Source organism: Monodon monoceros, unplaced genomic scaffold (genome assembly GCF_005190385.1).
Source record: "Monodon monoceros isolate NGI ecotype Baffin Bay Population unplaced genomic scaffold, NGI_Narwhal_1 Super_Scaffold_5, whole genome shotgun sequence".
Classification (NCBI taxonomy): Eukaryota; Metazoa; Chordata; class Mammalia; order Artiodactyla; family Monodontidae; genus Monodon; species Monodon monoceros.
This window is the reverse complement of record NW_021703782.1, coordinates 61,552,225-61,566,916: the sequence shown is the minus strand read 5'-3', so window position 1 is coordinate 61,566,916 and position 14,692 is coordinate 61,552,225.

Below are 14,692 nucleotides of genomic sequence, written 5' to 3'. Positions count from 1 at the left end.
AGAAATATTTACATCAACTTCCCACAAAGGCAAAGGAGGTACTCTCACAGAAGGTTTGAATTTTTTTTTCTTTTGCCCCCCCCCTTCTCTTTCTTGGGACTCATAAGACTATCTGGATGAAGAATATCTTATTTCTCAAAGGCAAAATCCTAATGATATTTGGCCCAAATAACCTTTCCTGCCCATGCAACTTTCACTGAGCTCATCATAGGGGGGACACAATTTACATAAGAAGTGGATCTGTAAAAAATTTCCCCATAAATTCCTTCCAGCAGCATGCAAACCTTTTTAGTTCCACGGTGTGTGCTCATATAATGATCCTCCACCTGGCTCGGGACCTTTTTATGTGGGAACATTAAACTAATTTTGCTTGGAATGTGGGATGGTTTCTCAAGATGGCACACCTGATGCTGAAGCACAGATCACAAGGCTCCTTGGGAAGATGGATGGATCCCTGGAGGCTCTTTAGGCTTTCTGTTGCTCTCAGAACTTCTCTCAGAGCCCAGTGCACCTCTGACAAACTTCTGCTTCACATTTGGTATCCCTGTGACAGCCACCAAATGACTGGGTAGGGTCAAGATGTCAACTGACTTCCTCATATGCTTCTGCCATCACTTCGTGCCTGGGTGGGGGTGGAGGCCAACCAGGGTGCCTTGGGTCTCTGTAAGGGTGTGAGAGTAACAAGGGTACTGATCAGAATAAAAGATGAGGTGGAATTCTTCACCAGGCTTGGGTTAAATGGCACATTCCACGAGTGGCTTTTGTCCGGTAGCAGCGAAAACACTGAGTCGTGTGATCTCCCCTCCGTTGCTTATGACATGAGGATATGCTTTCCTTCTGGTAACAAGTTGATTCTTCGCAGTGCGTAGAATGGTGCTACAGGAGGACCTAACGGGGGCTAATTCCTGGGGGCTCTGTGACTACAGCTGATACGCATTAAATGATTTCATCTATCAGCTACCAAATGCCAGCCCTTACAGAAGCCAGGGGTGCATCCAGGGGAAGCTTGGCATAAAGGGTTTGACTTAATGAAAAGGATCTAAGGAAACATGCAAGTCCTATGTTTGCAACTGGAGAAAAAGCTAAACCAGGAGCTTCTGGTATTTGCTGCCTAAATGGTAACTCCTGTTGCGTTCTTAACTTTCGGAAACCTCAGCTGAATCTGAATCTGCTTATGCTTTGTGGAGTAGCTCAGCTTAAAGCAAAGCCACATTATCCTGCTTGATATAGTGGGATGATTGCTGGGTTATGAGTGTAGTCAGAAAACCCTGGCATGAAAGAGACTTTAAATGAACACATGAATAGAGCGATCAAAGGGCCATCCAATCAGACCTAAGCGGATTAGGACTTCACGCAGCCTCAGACACACAAATAGATCGAGTCCTCTTTGATGTATCAAAGTCACTCATTCGAGATGCTCATGTATCCCTGACTCTCAAATGCTGCTCTTGAGACTGACTTTAGTTGCATTTTTCACAGGCATCGGGCAAATAGAGTCCAGGGGACGTGACCCTGACTTTTAGTATTGCTGTAGTGTGTGTCTTCCTGTTGTTCATTTATAAATATTTCTATGTTTAGGTTTTGATCAAGCCTTTTACAATGATTATTATGATCCTTTTCTAGCTGGTGATTCTCAGCCTGAGGTGACTGTTGGGAGATATTTTTGGTTGTCCCAACTGGTGGTGGGGGGGGTGCTACTGACATCTAGTGGGTACAGGCTAGGGATGCGGCTACCCATTCTATAATGCAGGGGGTACCCCGCCCCTTCCCAACAAAGAATTATTCACCCCAAATATCGAGAGTGCTGAGGTTGGAAAACCCAGACTTAGAGCGATGCTGTTGGAAATTTTTATTTCAGAAAAAAAGGTCCCAAATTGCCACTGCCTTTGGCCGAGTCTACATCATGTCTTAAGTAGACTTTTTCAATAATTTCCAATTTTCAGTAATCTAATTACATCACGTTTTTGCTTGAAATCTTTTAGGGGCTTCATGTCCCTTACAGTATATGGTCCAGATTCCTTAACATGGCAGACAGAGCGGGACTTCCCCTTAAACCTCCACACTCAATTCAACATCAAGATGAGTCAGTACTGCCTATGTTACATATCTCCATCCATTTGCCATCAGCCAGCTAGGTGAGGCTCTCAAATCATGGTAAGGAACAAGGGCTTTGAAGTGGACAGATCTGGGGGTCCAGTCCTGGTTCCTCTATTTACTAGCTCTATGACTTTGGGAGAGCTCTGTAACTTCTCTGAGTCTACGTTCTCCTGTCCATAAAGTCAAGATATAGAACCCCACGATGTTGTCTGGGATGACGCCTCCTGTGGCCTCATGCATGGCACATGAGTGTGGGGCACTATTTTATTTGCTCCGACACTAGTATATTCAAACCAAAACTATTGCAGTAATTTCTTGACTGCCCTTGCTGCCTCCTTCCTTAGGATAACCTAGAGAATGATGTGTATACTTTTTTCAGGGAGATGAATTGAGGGAAACTTAAAAGAAGTCATTGGTCAAAGTTTTTGTTTTTCATTCACAAAGAAAAAAATAGCTTTATTAAGTTTCAAAGGAAAATATATGGATTATTCCAAGGTAGAGGAATTGATTTATGAAATTGAAGAATTTCAATGAGACAACTGTGTTTTTTGAGCTACTGGCAAGTGAACAGCTAGATATGTTTGTGAGTGGTAACATGAAAGTGGCTTTCTATTCTTTCATCCTATGAAGTCTGTGTAATTAAATCACAGACTTTATTACCAAGCTAGGATAGCTCTGTGTGGCCCCCAAGTCCAAGTCGCTCACTGCTAATCTAGTGTGTCCATCACACGGCTGACTTGGATATCACCCTTAGAAACAAGTGAGGTTGTGCTCGGGCCCACCATTCGCGAATCTCCGGTTTCTCCGTGTTGTGTCCAGTGCCTCCACCACTCAGCCCCATCCTACTTTTCTTGTTTTCTCTTACTTTGTTCACTTACTGACCTGCTCCATCTATACTGAACCATTCTTCAAACACACCCTTTATTTTTCATACATGTATGTGTCATGTCTTCATGGTGTTGTTCCCTCCACTTAGACATCTGCCAAACTCCCATCCCTACCTGTAAAAATCCTACCCTTCACTTCTCTGAAGCCTTCCTTGAATTCCTTCAGTCAGACAGGATCACTCAGCTCTCTGTGTTCCCATTGCAGTTTTAGTTGTATTTTTGTTAAAGCACTGATTTAATTCTTTTAGGAATTATAAAGAGCGCTTCATTCTTGCATCAGTGGTGCTCCATAACAGACCAGAACTGTGTCTTATTCTTCTCACCTGTTGTCCACATTTATGTCTTAGTGCTTTGAAAATGATACACATTCAACCAGTCTCATTAGTCTTCTTTCCAACAAAAACAGAAAAAAAAAATCCTATATTTATTAACAAGTTATAACTGCCACAGGATTGTCAGGATCAAATGAACTAACATCTATTAAGACATTTTTATAACCTGTACACTATTTTTCAGAAGTATTTATTGCTATAATTATTGCACAACAGTAAACCCAGATACTCTTGTCACACAGATTTAAGTTCATTCTGTCCCCACCATTTCCTAGATGCCATATTTTAGGGGTTAAAAGCTTTTGGAGCAAGTTTCATCACTCTCTTTGCCTTGTTTCCTTTTTTTTTTTTTTCAATTTTATGGTCTTTATGATGAAGATTTAAGTAAATGAGATAGTGTGTCTGTAGTTTTCTTGGTCTAGTACCTGGCACGTTAGAAGTGCTCAGTGTTAAGTGTCATGACAATTAAAAACATATAGATTATTGCTCAGTTTGGCAAATAATGACAAAATGTCAGAGAAACATATTACCTCTCTCCTGCATGCATTTCTCTAAAGAAAGGGTAACGTTTTGACAACAGATAAGCTGTTGGCTTACAATAGCCCCCATTATAGAATGGGACAGTTTTCTTTTGACCCCCACTATGGCCCTATATGCCCAGGGCTTTTCCTTTTGCTTAACATTGGAAAACCTACGCTACTAGCTGGCTAAAGAGGGTCCAGTCGGCTAAGATAATAAAATGCTTCAGAATTTGGCCCACAATATAGACAGATGCTGTCTAAGGTTGAGTGCAGAAACATGATCTCTCTTTTGGGCAATTTTTTTGGTTACATTTTTTTTCTTATTACAAAAGAAATATGTGTTCGTCTCTAGCTACCATGAAATTATCAGTTGCCACTTACTGTCTGTCCCACTAAATGTCTACTATAGCTACTCTGAAGTTTTGGGTTTTCCGAAACTTTTAGATTTTATGATCTTTTCAGGGCATGAACTATTTCCAGCACTACTTTTTTATCTTTCATAGGGAAGCCATCGATTAATGGGTTCCTGTAAATTCCTGAAATCATTTTAACAGTTAAAAATATTTTTCTATTATAGTTACATGTATAGGAATAGGTGGAGGTTCATAAATCCAGACACTCCTAGGCAGAGGCCAGGCAGATACTTCAAATGAGATGGTGAGTCAGGCTGGAGCTGCACGAGGAGGAGGGGGTGTGCCCAAGGAGTGACACAACTAGCTACAGGTGAGTGTTGTTATGTACAAATACAAGCTAGTGTTGCCATACCCTAGGAATCTTCAAGGAAAGGCAGAAACCAAGAATTTTGAGTCAAAGTTCCTGGTTCTTAAATGCTGACAACCACTTTATTTTTTTATTTTTTGCGGTACGCGGGCCTCTCACCGTTGTGGCCTCTCCCGTTGCGGAGCACAGGCTCCAGACGCGCAGGCTCAGCGGCCATGGCTCACGGGCCCAGCCGCTCCGCGGCATGCGGGATCTTCCCGGACCGGGGCACAAACCCGTGTCCCCTGCATCGGCAGGCGGACTCTCAACCACTGCGCCACCAGGGAAGCCCAACTACTTTATTTTTAAAATGCCATGAGGACTAAACAAATGTGTTGGTGGGCTACTCTGGACCTTCACTTTGTGACCTCTGGTGTGTGCGATTCTACAACTTAATTCTCAGTTTAGTAGGCAAATTAAAAATCTTGACCAGAGCAGAGGAGTGACTATTTCCTAATGCAAAGCAAACAGAAGTTTCTCACCAAGCAATATTCTTAGACCATTAGAACTAAGGTAATACTCAGGAAGGATATTTAATATAGTAGTAGGGCTGTCTCTGTTAACTTCTTAAACTCTTTAATATAGATAATTACAATAGGGAAGGGAGAGAAAGGGAATAAGCCAGATAATAGCCCTGTTTTTTAAATTTTTCTTGAAAGTTCTTTTTTGACCTGTTATGGCTTAGGAGCTGTCTTCTGTATTTCAGTATATGATCAGGTTAATAGATGGTGGATCCATCCAGTGAACTAAAAATCAAGTATTTGCTTATGATCATTGGCAGCTGGTGCTTCTAGCTGAAACAAAGGGCTGTTTTTCTCAAACCACTAATGATCAGTAAACAGAAATCCCTCTCTATGAGGCTGGATTGGATTTTCACTCTGAGGCAGATCCTGCTGGTTGCTTAACCAATATCCATTTTCCCCTTCTTCTTTTGCACTAGAAATAATCAGGGTTTTGGGTGGGAAGAATAACAACAATGTCCAGGAAATGAACAGCTCAACAAAAGACACACTCTACTTCTACTTCTTACCCTAGAGTGGCCGTGTGACTTGCTTCTGGCTGAAGAGAAATCAGAAGAAATTGCTGGATGAGGCTTCTAGAAAAGGCTTTTAGGAAGGGACAGATTCACTCGACATGCACTCTTTGACTCTCATCTTCTCTCTTCTTTCTGTCTGAAACATGTAAACAATACTGTTAAACTATTTTTATCAATTTATTGTCTGGTGCACCTCTGATACTTTTTTTCTTACATTGCTTGGCTGTTATCTTTTGCTTTGCCTTTTCTCGTGGCCCTGATTTTGTAATATTATTTTGACAGGGAGCATAGAAAGTTTTCAGTCTTACTTATAGAACGGTTCATCACAATTTGATTATTATTATTGGTATATAGTAACAATAAACACAGACTCCATGATTTCATACAGAGATGCCCTCCTTCCTCATAGCACTGATTAAGATCGCATCAAACCGAGGAATTCGTTTCTGTTAGATTTAATTTCATATAATTACCATCAAAAAAAGAATAACAAAAAAATGATGTGTTTATGATGGCATCAGTGCATTTCTGACATTTGTTCCTGGAAGGAGAGAACTTCCATTCTGACTGTGTCAATAAGATCCTAATCCTCTAATCCTCTGCTTATAATTTTACACGTTGGGTGACTGGCAGAATATTCCACAGACCAACATCTGGTGTGGACATTTTATAACATGGTCTCTTTCATTCTATAGTTCATCCAGTGCTGGGCCCCATAGGACACATTGTGATGTGACCTTTGTCCCTGCATCTCTGTATTATAGTGTTGGGTGAGTTTGCATTTTGGGCTGTAGGAGAATTCCTGGCTGTTACTCCTATACCAGGATGGCTAGTGATAACTAGATACAAACGTGACTGTAAACCACATAAATATAACTCCCTGAAGTCAAACAACATCTATGCTCATCTATCCCTTTCATCAGATCCCCAAAATATCTGTGGCCACTTGGAAGCCACCCTTTCATTAGGGGAAGTGTAACAGAGAAGCAGCTAGAGTGGAAATAGCAGCATTAAGAGATTACAGTTAACATATTCTGTTTTGAACACAAAGGCAAGACCAGGGATGGGACCTGTGCAAGTGACCTTAAGCTTCATTTGCTTCTGGGTAAAATTGCCTCTGCTTAAACCTTGAACTGACTATAGACATGCTGCCTTTTAAGGGTAGCACTTTAATTAATATCAGTGGAGAAACAAATTGCTGTCCTGTTATTTCTCAGAGATACCTGTAGGTAGAGTGTCAGGAAAAATATAAATTTCAAAGCATTTTTCAGTTCTGTGCCACTCAGAGGTAGGTTTGGAAATGAGGATCTATGTTTTAGCTAAGTGTGTGTGTGTGTGTGTGTGTATGTATACACACACACACACATACGTACATACATACAGAAGGGATTGAATATAGAAAAAAATAAATAACTTACCGTAGCATAATAAAGTAAAAAGAATTGAGTTTGAGGGAAAGAAGCATTTCTATTATCTATCACGGGGGACTAGAGCATCTCAAACACAGAAGCTTAAAATAAAATCTTTCACTTATTCTTTCTCATGATTTTGTGGGTTGGCTGAGCTCAGCTGGGATGTTCTTCTGCTCCATGTTATGTCAGTTGAGGCTGCAAAATCTAGAGGCTTGACTGTGCTGGTACATCCAAGGTGGTCATTCACATGGTTGGCAGTTAGTGCTGGGAGCTGGGCTGTTGGCATAGTGCCTTGGCCTTCCTCCATGTGGCTTGTCAACATTGTATGAACTTCTTACACCATGGTTTCTGAGAGACTCTAGGAGGGAGTGCTAGAACAAAAATGGAAATTGTAGACCTTTTAGGACCCAGCCTTAGAAAGTTACATAGCATCATTTCCAAAACATATGAATCAAAGCAAGTCACAATGCAGCATAGATTCAAGGGGAGGAGAAACAGATTCCACTTTTTGATGTCATGAGTGGCAACGAATTTATGGCCACCACAGGAGGTAAGGATATCCAAAGTTTTGCATTCTTACTGGGTTGAGACTTTACATATGGATTATAAAAACAGAAAAAAGTAAAGATAGGAAGACAGTGACTGACACATAGTAGGCGTTTAAAAATAGTTTGTTGACGTAAAATTTAGGAGCCAGGTTTTTTAGTAATGACTTTTAACGACTGTGATCTTACATTTTCCAAAATATTTATACTTTCAAATGCTCTGTTCTAGTCTCACATCATTCATCAAATTGAATCCTATGTTTTGGTTCAGAAAATTTGGTCACTGTACTTATAGATCATTCGTCTGTGGTCTTAACTTGGCTGGCTCTCTGGTATTGGAGTTTCATGGGGTTATTTAGAGCCCTGTTGCTTTCTTTTCCACTTTTATTTGCTTAATAGACATTTTTGGGCAGAGGCAGGTGAGGGGGACTCTAAGGTTGAGGATTCCTGTAGACTGTAGGCTTGAAGGCATTCTTCCAGTCTGAGGCAATCTGTCAAAAGAGGCAAGCAATCTTACAGTGGGAGTAATAGCCCCAGCCATAGCACATGTTTGTATTTCTACTGACAATTAAGAGGAGGGGAAACCAATTTTCAAAAAAAAAAAGTTTGGAAGATGGAAAGGGAATAAGGGGTTTGTTTGTCTACATGAAATATTAGTTTGAGTGTAAGAGGAAGCCCTGAGAACCATAAAGATGAGGTGGGAATAAAAACCCTTGATGCATGCACAACTCAGCTGGGATTAAAAGCCCAAGGCCTTCCTAGAACCTGATATAACCATTCATGTTGTAATCTAAAGCCTTGTCAATGTATCACAGGTGCACACCACATGACCAGGTGGGGGAAAAGGAGGTGAAGCCATCGGGGAAGAAATGTGGCAGTTTCATCTTCATAATACATACATCCCAAGGTGCGAGTGTGCATCTGGTTTCTATTTCAGAACTTTTTACTAGTAGCTTTACCAAAAGTAGGGCAGACAATTCTGTGAGTTAGGGAGACCATATGTTAACAAGGGGCTAGGAGGGACATGGCATGGTAGTGATGCTGAGGGACCTAGGAGGGATGCTGGGAACCAAAAGGATGAAACGAAGGGATCTGGGAGGAGGTGTTCAGACTTTAGGTTGGGCCACCTGAACAGTCATATGTTGCTTGGCACTGCTAAATCTTCAGGGAGTCCATAGAATTTTGAAGACATGGATTAAAAAAAATTGTTTCAAGGATGATTGCCTTTTGGATAGAGCTAAAATGCCTTTCTGATGCGGAACAGATGAAAAAATCACTGATTTCTAGAGTTGGAAGGGATTTTAAAGTCATCTAGTGCAGCTCTTCATTGACAGGAAGGTCCCTGATGGCCTCATGTGTCCAACGGGTTATTGGACCTGCCCAAGGTTACAGAGTTTGTGTTCAAGGCAGTGTAGAGACCCATATTCCTACCCTCTATGCAGGACTCTTTTCTTAAATGTATGCTGCTCTGTTGAGCACCAGCCATGTGAATGTGTTAAGACCCCTCTGGTCTCAGATTCCTGGGCCACTGTCCTGGTAATCAACTAGCATTTGTCCAGTGGCCTTCGTTGAAATTCACATTTGGGAACATTTTTATTAGTCTTAGGTGAAGTGATGCCGTGGTTGTAGTGGTGCTGAAAGCCTCTCTCAGTGGTTTGGCAACATGGGGAATATACTGGTTTTCCTCTGGAAAGTCATTGTCTCCACTTTTATAAAGTGACACTGCTCCCCTCACCCCACCAATATAATCACTCTTCACCAGTGCATCCGTGGGGTTACCCCTGAGATCTTCATTTGGTTCTAATTTATTTCTTTATTTGTGTATTGATGAAGGCTTTGTTGAAGACCTGCTTTAGGCAAAGGACCATGAAGGGTGCCGTAGGGGTGACGTGTTAAATGAATTTGAGCCCTGAACTTAAGAAACAGACTGTTGAGTAGAGTTGAAAGTATAACAGTACTTTAAAAAAGTGTTTTAAGTGTTTAGTCAGAAGGGATGAGAGGAGTTTGGTTTTACAGCTGTAGGTTATGATGTGGACCTTGGAAGATTAGTAAGATGTGGTTGTGCAGGAGGCAGGAGAAGCATCTAGATGGAGAAGGCGTGTGAGTGAAGGCAGCACCTTCTCATCTCCAGAAACAGAGTCTCAGAGAAGAGGATGACTGTCCCTGCTGCTGCTGCCGCCGGCCCCCCACTAACAATTCTCCCAGCTCTTTCACTAAAATGAGAATAATTTTCCAAAGTTCCCTTTGCTCTTATTTTCCCCCATCTCTGGCATTTTGACTAGACATCAGTGACGAAGAAACTAGGAAACAAATTAACTTGCCTTTTTTTTTTTTTAAACACTTACCATCATATTATCGACTGAATCTTTAAGAGTGCCTTAAATAAAAAGGTACAACCAGTGCCTTCTAAATGTCAAAATAGATGTTTTCCCTGAAAGCATCTAATCTTGCAGCCTCTGAGGCTTTCCCATGCTCTGCTTGGTTTTATTCACCTTGAACCTTCCATTGCATGCTCTTGAGCATCTAGCAAACTCGATGACATAGGACTGCTTCTCCGAACGGAGAAGCTCCTGGGAGCTACTTCTTTATGTGGCCCCAGTGGGTTCAGAAAGGCTTACTTTGCTTGTCCTGGAAGGACACCCAAACGAAACCTTCCAGTGACATGTCAAGGAGTGGCGGGCCCGGATGTGTGCTTTTGGCAGTGTTGAGCTGACACGAGCATCTGTCAGGTCTGCCTTTTTATGACTCCCTCCAGACAGCTTGAAAAGAGATGAAAAAGTTTATTGGATCTGAGGAAGAAAGTGGTCAGGAAAGAGCGTGAGGAGGGTGAGGCTCTTGCCAAGCTCAGGTTCCCCTCTGATATCTCAGAACATGTGGTTTTTTTTGCTAGCCAAGTAAGACGTGTGGTTTGCATTCTCTCTCTGTCTCTGTCTTTATCTCTATCTCTCTCCCTCTCCCTCTCTGGGAGCTGTCTTTGTACTTCTCCTTGGAATCTATTGCCTTTTATTTCTTTGTTTTGGGGGACTTGTAGTCAGCCTCTAAACCTTCCTATTGATATTTCAAATGGGGGCAGGCTTCTTAGCCGTGTGTTTTTGGAGTCCTTTCTGGAAGGTATAAGAAAGATTGAAAAGCTATTGTCATCTTTGTGCAAGCTCCCTACCCTCCTCTTAGAATTCCGTAAAGCTATTTGTTTTTCTTCTTCTGTAGCTCTTCGTGCTCTGTGGCCTCTTTTGATGATCCTCTTACTGAATTTTACCTAACTAACCCCTCAGTCCCAAACTGAAGTCTCAGCTTTATCCTAGGCTCCAGGAGCAACCTAGTCTTTGATTGGAGCAATTTTAGGAACACTGTTTAACTCACATTTCTCAAAATAATGTCTTTTTGCTGCCACTTGAGATCTGACTCTGGGACTGTTCATTTGTTCGTTCATTCATTCAGTAATAAGTATATATTGATTATATACTAGCCTGAGGCATTGTCTTAGTATCTGGGGACATGGTAGGAAGGAATTCAGACAAATTGTTTGCCCTCAAGGAAGACAGATGCCAACTCACTAAGCAAGTAAACTGTGTGTAGAGCATATTAGATGGTAATCAGTTTTAAGGAAGGTGAAGGCAAGGATTACTTCCAGAAAATAGAGAAAAAGTTGAAGAGTTACCCATAGGAGAGAATACTTAAGTAATTTAGAGAATTGGTGCAAAAAATTAGAGAACGGCGCAAATAGGATTTTCAGAAACAGAAATGGAAGAGAGGAACATTTTTGAGAAATGATACAAAAAATTTTTCCATAATGGAAAGAACATGAATTTCCATATTGCAAAATTTCACTTAGTCCCTAAAACCATGACTAGAACCAGGATACATTCTCGTGACAGGGATGAAGAGGAAATTCTGAAATCTTCCAGAGAGCAAAATACAACTCACTCACAAAGAAATGAAGATGGCATTGTCCAGTAGCAACACTGGAATCAACCCAGAAGATAACAGAGGAAAGTCTTCAAAATTTGGAGAGAAAATGATTAAGATAGAATTTTCTATCCCAAGAGACTCATAATTGAGTGTGAGGGTACAACAAAGACAGACATTTTCAGATATGCAGGTTTGCAAGCAGTCTTCTTCTCATGCTTCTTAGAAGCTACTCGAGGAGGACATAGGATGCAGGAAATAGACAATGCATCATGGAAGAGTAATGAGAGGGATTTCCAAGGTGACGAGAAGAAACCTCCCAGGACATCAACTCTGCAGCAGGACTGGAGAGTGACATTTCAGCCTGGAGCAAGAAGAGAGCACATGAAAAAAACATGTAATTAATGAATTTACTTTATATATTTGAGAATATGGAAAATTGTATTGAGAGGTTTCGACAGAGTGTAGGGGGGGTCTGGTCATAAGTACCTAGAAAACTAAGCAAATCTTAGGACAAGCAGAAGGTTCTTTGGGAAAGGAAATGTAATCATGCTTAATACTTGTCACAGCAGTGAACAATATTCAGTAATCACAATAATGTGTATTATATTGTAGGTTGTGTATTGTAGGTTGTGTATATAAAGTGTATTATATTGTAGGTTGTAGAGAAGGTTAGTGGAGGTATGAGGAATGGAATGTAAATAAGCTAACCAATTCTCTACCATAGTGAGAAATCGATACATAGTAGTTAAAATTGAAATTGGCACTAAAGCACAGTTTTTAAAAATAGTTTCATATCAGAAGAACAGCTAAGGGAGCTGAAAGTGGTTGTATTCTAGGAAAGAGGATGGTGGTGAGTCAAGGAGTCAAGGAGTGGTGAGTCAGGGGACTGGTGTTCTTTGTTATCTACCTTTTAGTATCATTATCTCTATGACTGCTAAGTAAGTGTCAACTTCAAGAAAATTAAAAATATGAATGAATGAAATGGGACGAAGAGCAGAGGGTTTGCTGCATCTCTATCTATCTTGGCACGTGAGTGGGGAGAAAGAAAGGAAATCTGCTTCCCAGAAGGTACCACTCAATTTACCCAGGGTCAGTAGAGCCGTTCATAGGAGTTGACTCTTTCCTTCGTTATGGCTGCTTGACCTCACCAGGTCAAACAATGATGTGTGTCCTCCTCTCTCTGAATCAAAGGCAATAAGTAATACACATCCCCACACGCACCAGAAGGTTTGCAGGATATTTTTACATGAGTAGCATGGTAGCAAATATGATTTTTTATTCTAGGGAATTCAGATATTTGGCCTGGATTATAACACATTCAAAAGTCCCTCTCAAACCATGCTCTTAGCATTTTAAAATGTAATGATCTGGATGGGAAAAACAGAACTAATTGCTGGTATGGCGGTCAAGGGGAATTTGTTTAGTCTTTGCTCTACTCTGACCTAACCCACATACTTGGGTCTCAACCCCCTGCACATGCTTATTGACTTTAAACAAAAAAGGTATATGTCCATATTCAGGGGCCCACAAGGTAGCCAGATGGTTAGATTCTTTGGGGGTAGTGATTCACTTCTCAACTGAGAGAGGAAAACTGCTGTAATGACATAGAGTGTGTATGGAAACCAGAGCCCTGTTAAACTCATAACCTGAGTGAACGTTCTTATCTTCCTATGCCCCTTTTAAATCAATATGCCCATTTTATGATTTTGTAAAAATTTCATGTGATATCACCAAGGAGAAGAAACTCGATACTTTTAACAGGTCTCTTCTTGGCGAGGTGTTATGCTTGGCTCCTACAAGTGGGCTCCACAATATATTTCTGGACACCTTGTACATATCTGATAAAGAGTGAAAAGCTGACATCTTTTGTAGACTGAAGTGTCATTATGCTTTTGGAAAACGTGTGTGTAATTGATAGGACAATGGGTGTCTGGATAGATATACCGTGTAGACTGATTCTTATTTCATCATAGATTGTAGTTCAAAGATGTGGTAAATGGGGCAATGTTGTGATCTCCCATGTGTGGGTATGTAGAAGTGTGTGCACACTCATACACACATATGTTTAAGGTAAGAGTAAATATATACACACATAAGGCAAAAACAAAGCCATGGTTAAGAAGAAAGGACATAACATTGCTGGAGTGAACCGAGGGCAGGAGCTTCAGGAATACAGCAAGGGAAGGGGATTAGAAGAAGTTGGAAAATCTACGCTAAAAGACGAAAAGTGAAGCCTTTATGTGAGCTGGAAGAGTTCTTGTTCAACTGCCTTCTGCGTATGAACAAGGAAATGGTGGCCCAGGAAGAAGGAAGGGACATATTTAAGTCACACAGCTAGTAAGTGGCGGAGTCAAATCTAGACCACGACTTGACTAATCCTTGGTCCAGTGTGCTTTGCAATTGACTCTGTTACTTGAGCAGTCAGTAGGGAAAGGAGTCAGTGATCATGATCATAGGTCCCTAACAGAGCGATTAGGTTAGGCTTCCCTATACCCCTGTGGGCATAGTTGATGTGGGAAAGGGTGAAAGAGTTAAGCATTGATCCAGCAGAAATGACCTGTTGTCCATCAGAATTCAGGCTTGGAGGCTAAACGATTCAGAGATGACTAAAAGATAAAAAGAATTTCCTCTTGAATACATTGGTCTTATGTATTAATTCATACCAAGTGGGAGTTTGGGACAAAATGGATCAATTGCAATTTTTCTAATCACTTTTTAGATCTCAGAAATGATCACAGCGTACAGTAGATACTGCTTTCAAGAATGACTGGGAGTGTTAAGAGTGGCTGATGACGAAGCAGGGAGAAGGGGTTAGGAGAGGGCCTGGGGCTTGGGGCTCAGTGGGAGGGTGCACATGTGGAGAGGAGACAGGTACTCCTGGAGCCAAAGGGACTAGCATTTGTTGAGTGTGTTGTGTAAGTCACAGTCCCCACAGATAGTGTAAGGCACACTCAAACTAGGTAATTGAGAATTCAATAAAGGAACTATTCGTAAAAGTGTGGCCAAGAATTAAGTAAAGCAGCACTGATGCTGCCACTGCTTGGACCTGGCTGCGGTGGAGCCCTTACCACCCTAGGCCAAAAGGAGCAAGTAGATGGAAATGGGAAGATGGTAGCTCCAGCTGTAGGAAAGGCAGGAGGTATGGGTGTAAGGATGTAGTCAAACTATGTGATCTGGTAGCAAAGGAGCCAGAG